At 43.8% G+C, this 15,612-nt stretch overlaps 1 protein-coding gene and 1 non-coding gene across 2 annotated transcripts in view; one reads left to right on the top strand and one right to left on the bottom strand.

Annotated features, from left to right (window-relative positions):
- Positions 1-15,612, bottom strand: part of LOC125025554 (cuticle protein AM1239-like) — a 48,632-nt gene that overhangs the window by 28,439 nt on the left and 4,581 nt on the right. The gene's annotated exons all lie outside the window — the stretch shown is intronic.
- Positions 3,524-3,595, top strand: Trnad-guc. Its single transcript has one exon. It is a non-coding gene; the product is annotated as a tRNA-Asp (tRNA).

Raw genomic sequence — 15,612 nt, 5'->3', positions numbered from 1 at the left:
TGAAGTGATATGTGATACAAAAGAAGAAAACGTCAAGAAAGAAAGAAAGAAAAAAAAAGTAGTCAGTATGGATTCTGCCATATGAGCTTGTATGATAACGTAATGCTAATGGGTACGTTTTGGTTTGTATTCTATAACATTAGGCTAACCATAAGATGTTAAAATGTGAAGAAACATGAAAGCATGATTCTCGACTTGTAAGCCTAGCTTATGGACTAATATACAGATAATAGAGATTTATGAATACTAGCACATAAAAACGTCTTAGCAAATGTCTTTAAACACGAAATTTAAGACACATATAGCTCGTGTGTGTCGGTGTTTACATTTGAGCATCACCACAATGCTACAAACTGTTACTTTCGAGCGTATTCTGTGTAGACCACAAAATTATTCCTATTTTCCAACGGAATGCAGGGCAGTTGCCAAAGGTTGACGGACTAAGAACTCAGATTGTTATAAGTGAATTAAGGCAAGCCCGGGACAACAAGCAGCTGCATCCATTCCCCAGTCTGGCACTCGTTCTGGAGGTATGAGGTCGCAATTACTTTGAGTGGCGGCCATTAACTGGTTATTATGGTAATCAAGTAAGAAGATTATGCAAAAGCACGCAGGTACAGGCTCGCTTGAGAAAAGACCTTTTAGTGCCAACCTCTCGGAAGGCATTGAGACAGAAGGTGCATGGGAAAGAATAGAGACCTGTCATCGTAGTGAAAAGCCGGCCGTGAATGGGTCTGAAAGTGGTCACTGATGCCAGTGGTTATTTGAAAGCACGTCGATATATCTGGAATCGGCTACAAGGTCAGATAAAAATGTTTCTTTCGGGGAATAAATTCAGATAATCACAGATAAGCACATTAAAATAAACGCATTCAACTATACGTCATACTAATTTTGAATAGTTCGACCTATTTATTGGTATATAAATTACTCTTCGATCAGAATAACGCGAGAGCGAAATGTGAATACCTGCATTTGCATTTAAGTCCTAACAGGTACAAAGCACTGTATTATGAATATGCAACACATTTCATGTAACCTATATTTGAATCATTACATGTAAATATGTAAATATGTAAAGGGTCAAAATTTATTCGCAAATACATAGGGGAAATCGCAAGGAATAACAAACACATATCTTATAATGATGTAACAGCAGGATATACTCGGGGAATAACAGAAGAAAATGAAAAAAAACGACTTAGGACTACTACTGAAGTCGGCTTTAGAGTTGTGAGGGAGCGGAGTGATCCTGGCTGGACGACTCGCGCAGTTCTCCGCGGGCGAGATTCATGCTCAAGACGCCCTCGCTCGATCTGCTCGAGGGCGTGGGCGGGAATGGGGTGGGGGAAGGCAGGAGCCACTGGCAGGAAGGGCGACTGAGGCTGGTAACCGTTGGCGTCGGCGACGAACTGGAGGTCGAACACTTGGCCGTCCGGGAAGGTGAATGCCATCCTCGGTCTCGACGTCGAGGTGTAAGATCCATCAGCAGCAGGATGGATTCAATCGTCGCGGATGATTTCGACCAGTTTGACGGGGGCGGATGGGCGGGATGCAAGGGCGTCGTAGAAGAAAAACTTGTCAGCGAGAGCCACGGCTACTAGCATCGTTAACACGCATCTGAAGGGATTATACTTTTTAAAATCATTTTCTTAAATAATCTGATTATCTACTGACCGACTCTTAGGTGTGGCTTGTAAAGTATACACTTTCTTACTCTCCGTACTAAATGTGATGAATATCAGTGAATACAAATTTTTGATACTGATAAAAAGTATTTACATTACAAAACATCCATTACGCACAGCTTTCATTTTGATTATGGTTCCTGTTACAAACACTGCAGAATCATGCTCCACAGCAGGACCGACGCACATTTTATGCTCATCAGCCTAATGATGCTTTTAGGTTTCAAATACCATATTTCGTTATAAAAGTAATGTATTAAAAGATAACGCTTATTCATATAACTGTATATCAAAAAACAAACGAACAAGCAATAAAACAGTTACAAATATTATAATTCCATATATCTGTAAAATTATTGTCGCTTTCCCTCTGTCTATTCGTCTCACCCTCAATTTCTCTCTTTATATGTATATATGTATGTGTATACACACACAAAGACGTGTATACATGTATACATATATACATATGGCACATACATAAGGCCTTTTTTGTAGCCTCCCGAAACCCCTAACACTTTGATAATTGTTTCATGTTGTATCACGTTCGCCTCGAAACACGATATCATCGAAGGTTGTACTGACATACAAAGTATTGAGAAAAGTTATTTTTTATTTTGATTCACACGAAAAAGTCAATGGAATACCATTAAAGTACTTAATATGCTGGTATGATTTTTAATTACAAGCAAAACAAAGCTTCAAAACAATGGAAAAAGTACCTAACTACTCATACAAAAAAAGAAAAAGAAAAAAAAACTTACAGGAAAACTGATATTCTTTATACACCACTCTTCGTTTCGCAAGAAGTTTAGATGTATTTCTCATATTCAGTTCAAATATTTTGATTTTGGATTTCATCGCATCCACCGCGAGTATATCTACAAATCAAGGATGAACAACATAAAAAAAAAAAAAAAGAGCTTGCATTGTTTTATCATTAACGTACTGAATGATTTTGAAGACATTCATCCCACCGAGACATGGTATACACCTTTACAGTAAAAAGTCCTACGTGAAATACATCTGAAAAATGTCGCGCTCTGATTGGCCGGCCGGAGTGTATCATATTGTTTGCCTTCAACTTGTTACAAAATGAAAAGATGCTTCAACATGTCCGCGTAAAGAGCAACATGTATCAGAGTGTATCAGTGTTAGGGATTTCGGAAATATTACAGAAAAGACCTATATTCACTTGTATGTGTATGTTTGCTCGCGCATTTTTATAGATACGTGAATATATACATACATATATATGTATATACATATCTATATACATATATATATATATACACACACACACATACATATATATATATGAACAAATGACTGGATATATACACATATGTTTATATTTACAGATATACACTGTATATATGTATTCATATTTATATGTATATATGCACATGTGTGCACATATGAATATGGATGTATATTATATAAATGAAATCGACACCAACAGTAGAAAAGATTCATATATGTAAATTTGGTTTTAACTGGATTTACAATTTTCTAGATTTTTTACTCTTTTGCAAGCCATGTACGAAATAAATATGATAATCATTATTAGTGCAACCCTCATTTGAAACCCTACGATTCGCTCCCTGTGTCTGATGGAACGTACTTTATAACGTCTGTGGGGCATTGAGTACCATTTTTTCCAAGAACTGTTTTAATCTTTTATTAACGGTAGGCTTTTTTTAGGCTTGTAATTTAGCGATGGAAATCTGTTAAATGCACGGGATGCAGGATCATGGGAGATAAGAAAGCCTAGGAAGAAGATACATACACACACAGTTACTAGTAAGGTCATGATAGTGATCCTTCACATTGCCAATTCCTCGGTAGTATAGTGGTTAGTATCCCCGCCTGTCACGCGGGAGACCGGGGTTCGATTCCCCGCCGGGGAGGCTTTTGGATTCCTTCGCCCAGGTGTTGGCTTCTTACGTAAGCACTCTGCCGTTCGGTTACTTTTTAGCATTTTATTTACTAAAATAACAACTGACTTCCTAAAACGATTTATTGAACATGCCAGTCAAAACTTCTCTGAGACACTAGAGTATAGAAAAAAACATTAATAACACTGATTCAGTTTGTATTTCGTCCTGTTGTTTTCCTGCTACTCAATTTCCACAAGTTTGTGGTCGCTTTCTTCCTTATGTGTCTGGCTGGTCTCCAAACTCACCGGTATAATAGGTTTTAATAAAGCGAGTCATACTATAACTCACAAACATCATGCATGTATACAGTAGATTTGTGAAAAAGTTATTATCTAAATATATTGACAATATGCATCTAGTACTTAGGTCTAATTGTCATAGTTATTAAATATTCAGTTAGTATTTGTGTTAAGAATTATGGGCGGATGATTTATTTGATTATTAAAAATTATCTGCCGCATCAACACTATCAATAAAAGTCTCTTAAATTGAAATAAATAACAGTAAATTTATATTTAAAATCATAGCATAAATATTATGCTCTAAATGTATATTATAGCAAAAATATGTGTGATTAAATTTTGTTAAAAACATTAGTCTCCCTTTGGAAACTAACAAGACTTTGTATATCACAATCCTCCCCCAATACATTTTTCAGTGTATATGGGGGGGGACAAGTGTTTACGTTTTGGTCTGAGAATGCTACACATTTTTCCACTGCATGTGCGACCGTTAATGGCTCTTGGCGTCCCTCATATGCTTCACTTTTAACAATTATTGGCCCATGAGTCAGTCTTGTGTGCCCGATTCTCAGCCTTGTCGGTTGGGATGGACGTTGGTAACCCAACTACCAAGATCATCTCTAAAATCTAGTTTGTTTCTAGAGGTATGCCTCCATTTCTCGCGAAGACGACTTTAATGCTGGGTTTCAGGTCGTTACGTGGGAGAGGAAAACGAGCATCACAGGGCCGAGTGGCAACTTTCTTGGCTTTCCGCTCAGCTTGTTCATTCTCACTGATACCAAAATGCGCTGACACTCAACACGGAATAGTTTTTTGTTTCTTAAAGAATGGTTCCTAAGATCTCTATTTATTTTGAATGCAAGGATGGCTTGTAACTCTGCAATGAAGATCAAGGCTTGCTCCTGCTCACTGCTGCAAAGGACACACTATTGTCAGATTTCGAACCATCTGCATATATTGTATCTGATCCTTAGTACTTATAAGTGTGTTAAAGAATTCCCTTCCTGATTTCTTCTTCGGATCCCTTCACCCTCCCTATTACAAATAGATTGGCCCATGGGAGAAACTGGGGCGTTCCAATAGCTAGAACCTTGGAGAGATTTTAATTGAGATTACTCACTCGGGGCTTGAACATGGAATCCTCTCAGGGTAATCAGACGATTTTCCTTGGTCATAATCTCATGTAGGCATGAGATGAGATGTAGCAATTCCTCCTATTTGCATGAATTCCCAGACACTACCATTGGATTAGGGTATCCATTTCTTCAAGGTGACCTTAGTTTGGGAGGAGTCCTTTGGACAGGCACAGGATTCCTTTGTCTGCACATGGGGGGGATGTGAGCTTTTGGTTTAGGGGCATTCTGCCTGGCATAGGCCCATGTGGATGTGGTGGCAGCTGAAGCTGTCACTGTTGAGGCTTCTGGAGCCTTGCCTGATGGCTCCAAAGACTGCTCCTGGTGGAACTAACCAGAGGCAGTTTCAGTAATTGGAGCTTCCTTTAAGGATTAAGGTCGAACTGTAGTGGCAGTGAGTAATGCAAGAAGTATTAAAAGTAAAGGGATGGCAGGAAAGGCTAGAATCAAGGCATATTTGTATTTTTACACTGCTTTGAAGAAGTTTCATGAGCTTTGCAGTGATAACAGCATACTGGACCTAGACCGGTGTCATCTCCTTGATGACCTGTTGTATCACACTTTACACACACTCTTTGTAGTCCAGTTTCCCTATGACGGCAAGAGTTGACTCCATACCCTGACATACTATAACACTGACAATGGACACACTGCATAAGGATGGGCACATATGATCTTAATAAAAAACTTTAGTGCCACTACCTTCAAATTCTTAAAGTTCCCCAGATGGTTTCTCCTCAGAATACCTTATCAGGTCTCGGGGAAAAGTCAATTCCCTTGTGTAATAAATTGATTGATTATTTAAAATTATCTGCCGCGTCAACAGCTAAGGTTATTAGCGGCGAACACCTTGTTAGACTGAAATATTAAAATATTTAAAATGTTAAAAATCTATCAATAAATGTTATAAATAACAATAAATATTATATTAAAAATCGAAGCATAAATATTATGCTCTAAATGTCTAAAACCTATTGCATAAACATTATCCATAATTAAATCTTTTTGAAAATATTCTCAGCCTTGTTATTACAACTTCTACTTGTCGGTTGGGTGGATGCTGGTCACCCAACTGCGAAGGTCATCTCTAATCTCTCGCAGTTTATTTCTAGAGGTATGTCTCCGTTGTTCCCTCCATTTATCACGAAGACAACTGATGCTGGGTTTCAAGACAGTGTGTGGGAGAGGAAAACGAGCATCAACATGTACCAACATGTGCTGGCACCCAACACAGATTCATCTTTTTACGTGCTGACATCAGTGCAAGCCAATCTTGAATCTCCCTCACCACTGGATGTGATGAGTTTAAGCTCTTGATTGCTTGCAGGGTCACATTATATTACAATAAAATGGTTTGTAAGATCTCTAGTCCTCTTGACTGCTACAAGGATGGCATGCAACTCTGCAGTGAAAATCGAGGCTAATCGAGAAAGACTGCCAGATGCAGTCTTCCTCCTGCTTACTGCTGCAAAGCCCACACCATTTTCAGATTTCGAACCATCTGTATATATTGCATTTGATACTTGGAACCTAGAAGTGTGTTGAAGAAATATCTCTCTGACTTCTGCTTCGGATCTCTCCCCTTTCCCGATTCCGACCAAATCCAGCTCGACTTGATTAGTCCAGGGGGGACTTGGGAACCTCCAACAGCCAGAACCTTTGTGAGATTTAAATCAAGATCTTCCACAAGATTCGTCATTCTCCTACCATAGGATCGGCTATCCTCAAGGGGGTTGAAAAACAATCTGGATGTAGGAGATCCCGGAATCCTTTGTATTCTCGTGTAGTAAATCAGGTGCATGTATTCCCGTTATAATGAAAGAGGTGGTTCTCCACTCTCAGCATACAGGGACTCCACAGGTGAAAGCCCCTATACAGATTCTCAGAGCTTCATTATGAACCGAGTCCAACATCCGGAGAACAGTTTACTACGAATAAGTGCTCGGTAAAGCCGCAAAAGCGTTGTGCGATCTGAAACCCAAGATAGGTGTGAAAGAACCCGTAAAATACTAAGCGCTTTTGTAGCTTTCACCTTTAATTGTTTAATGTGAGGCATCCATGTAAACCTTGAGTAAAAAATTTGACCCAAGTACTTTACCTCTTGGACAAAATGCAGTGGGTTTGCTTTTAAATAGAGGGGAAGGATGGAACTTTCCTCGTTTGTGGAAATGCATAGCCATGGTCTTGCTTGGAGAAAATTTGAACCCATGGTATGTTGCCCATTGCGCAACCGGATTTATTGCAGTCTGCATGTGTCCTTGCACATCCTGTAAGCTTCCTCCTGAGCAATACAGTGTAAAGTCATCCACATACAGACTACATGAGACAGCACTTGGAACGACCTTTACGATGTCATTTATAGCAATGGCAAACAGGATCACACTTAAGACACTCCCTTGTGGGACCCCTTCTAGCTGATCTTCCAGGTTAGAGAAACTGTTTTCCACCCTCACTCTAAACTTCCTGTTAGCAAGGAAGCTTTGTATGAAGGTAGGCAATGCTGTCTCTTAAACCAATGTCATACAGCTTCATGAGTATGCCATGCTTCCAAGTAGTATCATAAGCCTTTTCAAGGTCAAAGAAGACTGCTAACATATGATGTCGCTATGTGAAGGAATTCAGCAGAGCTGCAAAGCAGAGTCCATCTCCTTGCGCAAAAGTGGCAAGTTGTATGGAAGTTCTGCTCCAGTGCTATTGAAGAACGACACTGGGTGTCGTTCGTGTTCATCCCGAAGAGTGGAGAATCGGGCAGTGTAAGATGCTCCAGAGGAGATATCTGCCATGGATTTTGCCAGCTCATTTGCAACATCTGTTTTGTCTGTCAGGATTATACCATCTATTTTCAGAGCAGGTGGTGATATGGATGTGCTCTTTCCAGTGATCTTACGCACCTTGTTCCATACCCATGCTAGGGGGGACCCAGAGTCAATTAAGGAGACGTACTGCCTCCATGATGTCCTTCTAGCCTCCTTTAGCACTTGCATGGCCTTGGCTCGGGTCTTTTTGTACTGGATCAAAGTTACATCGCTTGGGCATCGTTTCAACTGCCTTAATGCAGCTTTTCTTGCTCTGACAGCTTGTTGGCATTCATCAGACCACCATGGTACCGGAGGTCGACGGTACTGCCCGCTACTTCTGGGAATAGATGCTTCTGCTGCAAAGTGAATTCGTGATGTGAAGTGATTAACAGCATCTTGAACACTGGAAATAGTTCGCAGATCCTTGCAATACTGTAGTTGATCCTAAAAGATTCCAGTCTGCATGCTCAAATTGCCATATCTGCACTCCATTGGCTGGAATACCATTCACCTCCTCCAAAAGTATTGGATAGTGGACACTTGCATGTAAGTCTTCCATGACCTTCCAAGTGAAATTCAACTGTGAAATAGGAGAACAAATTTACAGGTCAATATTGGAGATTGTCCCAGATTGAATTTGGAAATGTGTGGGTGTGTCACTGTTTAGTAAAACTGCATTTACTCTTGAGAACAAGGACTCCAAGGCCCTTCCTCGAAGGTTGAACAAAGTGTCTCCCCAGATGCCGACCATTGAAGTCACCCAAGAGTAGAAATGGATGAGGCAACTGCCCAGGTAAATCTTCCAAATCATCTATGTTGAGATTATGTGGAGGGAGGTAGATGGATGTAACAGTGTAAGGTCGTGTCAAGCCTATTCTCACAGCCTTCACCTGCAGTGTCGTCTACAGGTGGATGGCCTGGAAGGGAATATCTTGCCGTACCAACACTGGTACTCCTCCATGAGGTCCATTATCAAAGGTTCCATAATGGGCTTGAACTTGAAATTCTCTCAGGGAAATTGGATGATTTTCCCTGGTCATAATCTCTTATAGGCATAAACAAACTGGATTACATGAAGCTATCAAATGTTGCAGTTCTTTCCATTTTGCATGAATTCCCTGACAATGCCATTGGATTAGGGTGTCCAGTTCTTCAGGTTGACAAACTACTTCATTAGTTTTTTGGTAGCATCTGTGAATAAGGCCTGCCCCACACCTTTAGGCTGTCCCTTTCAAGCATCTTGGGAGTGCCTTTTTATGGATTGTTTAACTGTGAAACTAGTTTCCACAGATTCAGAATTTCTTTGTTTGGGCAAAGGACGGACCTGAGCCTTCGGTTCAGGAGCATTCTGTCTAGCAGCGGAGGCCCCTGTGGATGTGGTGGCCTCATGAGCCCTGCCTGGTGGCTACAAAGACACCACTCTATGAAGGGTCTTTTGAACAGGCTCAGGATTCCTCTGCCTGTGCAAATGGCGTACCTGAGCCTTTACTTCAGGGGGATTCTGCCTAACAGCAGAGGCCCCTGTGGATGTGGAGGCAGCTGAAGCTGTCACCGTTGAGGCCTCTGGAGCCTTAACTGATGGCTCCAAAGACCTTACTTTGGGAGGAGGAGTTTCCTCAATGGACCCTTCACTCCTACTCCGTTCCTGGTGCAACAACTCACCAGAGGCAGTTTCAGTATTGGCGGACTGAGGTTTAAAGGTAGTGGTGTTAGAAGTATTGGAGGGTAAGGGATGGTGGGAAGGAGGATGGGCTAGAACTGAGGCAAAGGACATATTGAGGCAAATGACACGTCGCTTTGCTTCTGCAAAACTTTCTCCTTGCTCCTTATTACCAATACTTGTTTTCAAACTTGTACCTTTTACATTGCTTAGAAGAAGCTTCATGATCTTTGCAGAGGTAAAAGCATATTAGACCTGGACAGTTATCATCTCCTTGATGACCTGTTGTACCACATTTCACACACTCTTGGTTGTCAATTTTCCTTAAAACGGCAAGTGTTGGCTCTATGCCCATAACCCTGGCAGTGGAAGCACTACATAGGGTTGGGCACATATGGCTTTACCTTGAGGTGGTACCATGCCAATTTAACCGATTCAGGTTAATAGTTGGAGCTCAAATTTTCCCAACAGCCACAGGGGTGTGAGGAAATATACGCAGTCACTATTACAGTGCTGATGGTAGTCCCTGGACCTGTGTGCTACCGACTGGACAGTGCCTGCTTGACCTTAGCCATATTTGACCAGCCGATTGACTTGACCGGGCCTTGATCAAGCCACCTGTCTAACCAGAATAAAGGACCAAAGAGGTGTGTTGCTAGCTGCAGGGCGCAGCATGCAGCATCGCTGAACCTCCAGGACTCCTGTCTCCTGATAATATGCGACACCGCACACGGTAAAGACACATGGGAGAGTTCTCCCTGGCCCAATATGGAATGAACCAGGGGTGGGTGCACCATCCTCTCTCATAGGTCTTGGTGCACCAGGAAGCAATTTTGTCTCATCCCTCACTGGTGACCCCTCCAGTATGGGTGGCCCTCTGGTCCGGCTCACCAGCTCATTGGGACCTCAAGCCCCCCCACCGCGGCAAGGTGGCTTCCGTTAGGGGGGTTGTGTAATAGATGGATGGAGCCTACTATTTGAACTGGTGTCTTATCTCTTGTCGTCGGTGTGAGTGCCCACTGTTATGGCAGGGTGCTGTAGTTAATGGGGAGATCACAGGGGGAGCCGTTAGGCTTCTCAGTCGGCTAAAGTCTGGGTAATCCTTCCAATGCTGCTGCTTTGTTGCGGTCTGCTGGAAGATTGGGGAATGCTAATCTCGGTTCCATACATACACTGAGATTTGCGAAGATTTAGCTTCGCCTGGGCCTTCCATATATGGTCCGGCCTGTGTCAGCTTTTTAGGGCTCACATTTTGTTCTCTGACATTTTGTGCTTACCGTGGTGGCGGGACTGCCAACAGCCGCTACTGCCGCCATGATGTAAGCATACCACATAATCTCTTTATCAACACGGCGGCTGTTGTGGGCGGTGCCTGTCTCAGGAATTGTGTGTACTCACAATTCTGTAAGTAGTGTACCAGGGTGGCGTTCGGCTTGCCACAATGCATGCAGCACCTCTCTTCACGGTCTATTGTCTCTATTATCTGCCAGCATAGTGGTAACCTAGTCTGAACCTGTAAAGAATGACTTCGGTACTTCTTTTGATTACTTCAGAGAGTGCCAGTGGCTCATTATCTGTGGCGTCTGAGTACCATCTCGCTGAGAGGGAGATCTCATTTTCTTTCTGTGAAGCTGCAGGAGGATTAGGATTTTTTATGGCTTGTATGATCATGGGATTTTAGCCAATGTCGGCTAGTTTGTCAGCAAGCTCGTTCCCTCTGATGCCAACGTGGCTGGGGACCCAATTAATGACTAATCTTCCCTGAGCAAGAATTATCTGCACTATAGTAAGCACAGTGGTCAGAAGTAGTCTGTATGTATGACCACGTGTCCTTCCCTCAGGGATGCGTGGGCTAGGGCTCCCATGGTTGCATCTGCCTCTGCCTGTAGCGAGGGGGCGTTGTCTGTTACCCTCATGGATTTAGTGGCATCTCATGCTGCAAAGCCGGCACCTGCAGTGTGGCTCAAGGGATCGACTCATTCTTCCATGAAGTATGTTCTACAACCCAGAGGAGTGATGGCTTCAATGACTCTCTTGGCTTCTGCCTTTCTCATTGACAGGCTCATAACAGAGAACTCTATCAAGGTTTGTGCCCATGGCAGGGCTTCGATAAAGTCAGGGTGGGAGGAGTCCATGCCCTTAGCAAGTAGCTGTTCCTTGAGCTGATAGTGTATCAACACCTTGGCTGTGTAGGACAGCCTACACAGCCAGGAGTTGTTTGCAAAGAGCTTGTCTTGTTCTAGGCGTCCAAGGGGAGAAGGTTTGCCTCCACGAGGAGGTTTAGGACCTTTGTCCACTTTAGGGCACCCAGAATGATCCTGACAGCTTCGTTTTGAACTCCAATTTGTCTTTTTTTTCTTTGTGGCAAACAGAGCGACAGAGGCATAGTCCACAAACAGTCTTGCTTTGGTTTGGTCAACCAGGTACTGGACTTCCATCTAGAAGGAGAGGGTCCGGTCAATCATTACCACAAGGTATTGAAAGTCCTGGACCCACTCCAAGTCCATTCCCTAGATTTTCAGCCTTGTGCCTTGAACATTATATCTCAGAGCCATGGGTTTTGTTTTGACTGCAGAGACCTTTAGTCCTGTCCTACAACACACTGAAGGTACAAGGTCCAGACAACGCTGGGCTTTATTTAGGCAGTATGGTCCAGTGGTGGTGATTGCAAGACCGTCTGCATAGGAGATGATCTAGCACCCCATTAGGAGGTCTATGTTGAGGATACAGGACATAAGTGTTTTGAATAAGGCTGGACTGAGAACCCCACCTAGTGGCATGTGATGTGATAGATGACCTTGGAATCTGTTCCTAAAATAGTCTCCTATCCAAGCCAAGAGCTTTCCTTTGATTCCCTTCTGGATCAGGGCCTGAATGGTAGGTGGACTTGCTAATTCAAAAGCCTTCTCCAGGTATAGGAATACTACTACAGATGTGTCAGTGCTAATTGTGCTTAAGAACGTGGCTATGCTGTGCTGTGCTCATGCCCCTTGTGAACCCATGTAGGTTTTCATGTGGGGGTCCCATTTTCCATTGGAGTCGGTTTAGTCTTGGCCAGACAGCTGAGGAGAGAGATGGGGTTGGTACTTCCCTGGGGCCTTTGGTTTTGGGATGGGAATATGGTAGCCCTCTTTCAGGTCTGGAGTAGAGTGGGAAATCCCATCAGAACCCGGGGCTGGTTGAGAACTGTTTTTGTAGGTTTTTCTTAGTTCCTTCAGAGAAAAGATAGCATCTGAGTTATCGGTTATGAACAAATCTGTCTGGTTGTAGGCGTTCCTTGCTTGCCCTCAGTTCAGCTGGCAGACTGCGCCAATCTGTTTGCCGCTGATAGAGGGTCATAATGTGTGAACCTCAGGGGTAAGCGGCTGGTAGCTCGCCTGACCTGTTGCCATTGGTCTGTAAAAGTGTTTTGGTGGTCGAAGGACTCACACCATTCCAGCCACATTTCCTGCCTGACTCTGTTAGCAGTTTCCTTGACATCCCTGACAGTTTTCCTTAGGACTAGGTTGTCAGGGGTTCTTTGCCTTTGGAATTGTTTTATGGCACATGTTTACTCTGTGGTTGACCTCCTTAATCTCCTGATTAAAGTACCAGGCATCTTTGTGACTCCTGAACCCAGGCCGAGTTTTAGGTATGGTCTGTGAGGGTGCTTAATTTATGGCATTGATAAGTCTGGCTTCAAGCACTTTCCACATTTTCACTTTGTGGGGGTTCACTGCATCTCAGACAGTGGGCCAAGGCATTCTGATATGCCTGCCAGTTGGCCTTGTCTGTTTTCCATCTTGGATTTGGTTATGGCATTTGGGCTGGGCCAGCATCCATGAGAGTTGTGTTAGTGCCATAATGGTCACTTGTGAGTCTCATCGACACACCAGCTAATTCTCTCAACCAGAGCCTCAGTGGCCAAGGTGAGGTCTAGGACCCATCATCTGGCATGCGTTGGCTCTTGGGTATTGAGAAAAGCGATCTCAAGGAATGTCTCAAGCACATTGGCTATGTGATAGCCAACCATATTTGGTGCCCTACAGGGAGCCAGACTGGGGTGGTGTGCATTGAAGTCTCCCCCTATGATCACTCGGTCATGTGCTGCAGTAGCACAGACCAGCACAGACCTGGCTGATGTCTAAGCTCCTATAGTTTGGTAGGCTTGTTAATGTCTCCTGGAGCATGACAATGTCAATGCTCCTTGGTCACACTATTGCGCGGAGGATGGCATTCCTTGAGAAGCCATTGATGTTCCACTGTAGAATGCATAGGTTGTGTGTTATGATGTTACTTGGTGTTAGTTACATCAGAGATGTCACCATATTCGGATTGAGAGGTGTTGGAGTCTGACAACTCCATTGTGCAGTCCTCGCTGATTGAAGGAGCTTTCATCTGTTTTCTTGGACTGTTTGTCAGGCTATCCCTGGGTCCGCTGGGAGGTGGAGAGCCTTTGGTAGCTTTGACTTGTTAGTTTGGCTTTGTCTGTGTGTTTATCCTTTTCTTTGGGTAAGGTCAGCATGTTCTGGCACTGGCTACACAGATTCAGCCTGGTATTGTAGTGGGGAGGGGCGACCATGACTGCCTTCTCTGCCTCGTTACTCGACCTCCCCAAGGCTGTTGCTACTGCAGTGACTACAGCAGTCAACAGGACAGTCATATCCTCATCAAAGAGGAGATTATTATCTCTTGGGGAGGTTTAAGTAGTACTCTTTGAACCTTTATTCCTGTGGTTCTTTTTCTGCACTTTTTTTTGCATAGCCGGAAACTTCTAATTGGAGATATCCAGTGTTGGATGGGGAGGAGATTCCTTCCTCTTAGAAGGTCGGGAAGCCTTTTCTCTTTTGTTCTGTCACCAGACATAGGTGCCTGGGGGAGCAGGAACAAAGTCTGGCTGCTTTTTAGCAAGCTCTTGTCGCGTGCGGGCCGTCTCTATTCTAACATAGCAAGCCATGCTCCAGGCATGATGCCTGTTGGGACATATGGCTGTGTCCCTTTCTTTTTCCTTGTATGCCTTAAGGCACACCTCGGTGGTGTGTGTCTTGCTGCAGACGCCACATTTAGGTCTGGTGTACAGCTAGCCAGGTTTTTGGCACTTAAAGCACCGAAGTGGTTCAGGCACATACGTTCTTAAGTTGTAGGTGCCCCAGTTACCCAGATCAAGGGTATTGGTTGGGGCTCCTTTCAGGGTTACCAGGACTTGCCTGGCTGGAGTCTTCCCTTTCAATATTCGGGAAACTTCCATGACCTGTGGATGTGATGTGATGTGATCAATTCTACATCATACGAAACTGAGAAGCCAAGTAGCACCATCTTGATTCGCCTATCATTGGGATTTAGTAGTGAGAGAGTCCTTCGTCTCCTGCAGGAAATTCAGGCTAGCTTGGTCTTTGGGCACAATAATCATGCCCTGGTCTCTGGCAGCCCAGATTGACAACCAGATTTTTCTCTGCATCTCCAATGATCTGACCAGCTGTCGAAGCCTTCAGGTTTAGACGAAACCTTAAACTGTGGGAAATGCCTTGGGGGTCCACTCTCTCCTTCAGTCTGTCTCCGGCCTCGGTCATTTTGGTCTGCCTTTTCGGGTTAGGTCATGGGAGCAGCAGCTGTTTCGGCTGGTTCAGCTTGTGCTCCCATCTCGGTCAGGGAGGACGTCTGAGGGGAACTCAGAGGCCTTCCTGGCTTAGCTGCAGGCCTGGAGAGGCCAGCACGAAAGTCAATCTACTGGACAATTTGATGGACAGACATATTTATGGCTGATGGTTTCTCAATCTTGTCCATTTTGGCAGCTGTTGTGCCAACTTTAACCTCTTTCTGTGGGGGAGTTTGAGTTTTATTTTCCATGTAGTGGACAGCTTCTTCATCCTCTCACGCCCCCACCCACCACGGAGTCCAACAAGGAGAAGCTGAATGTTAGAGCCAGTGTTTAACAGCTACAGGGGTGGTGAGAGGATATACGCAGCCAATAGCCATTGTAACGGCACTCACTGACCAGTACGGATGCCAACGGTGGCATGACTGCTTGACCATAGCCTCCCGAAGAAAACCAGCCAATTAGCCTGACCGGGCCAGCATCAGCTGTCATGCTGGAATAAAGGACCAAAGAGGCATGTTGCTAGCTGCAGGGCGTACTCATTCACAGCATCATTCAATCTCCAGGACTCCCATCTCG

Source organism: Penaeus chinensis, chromosome 5, assembly GCF_019202785.1.
Source record: "Penaeus chinensis breed Huanghai No. 1 chromosome 5, ASM1920278v2, whole genome shotgun sequence".
NCBI classification, from domain to species: Eukaryota; Metazoa; Arthropoda; class Malacostraca; order Decapoda; family Penaeidae; genus Penaeus; species Penaeus chinensis.
Note: the sequence above shows the minus strand (reverse complement) of the source record. Positions and strands in the feature narration are given on the sequence as shown.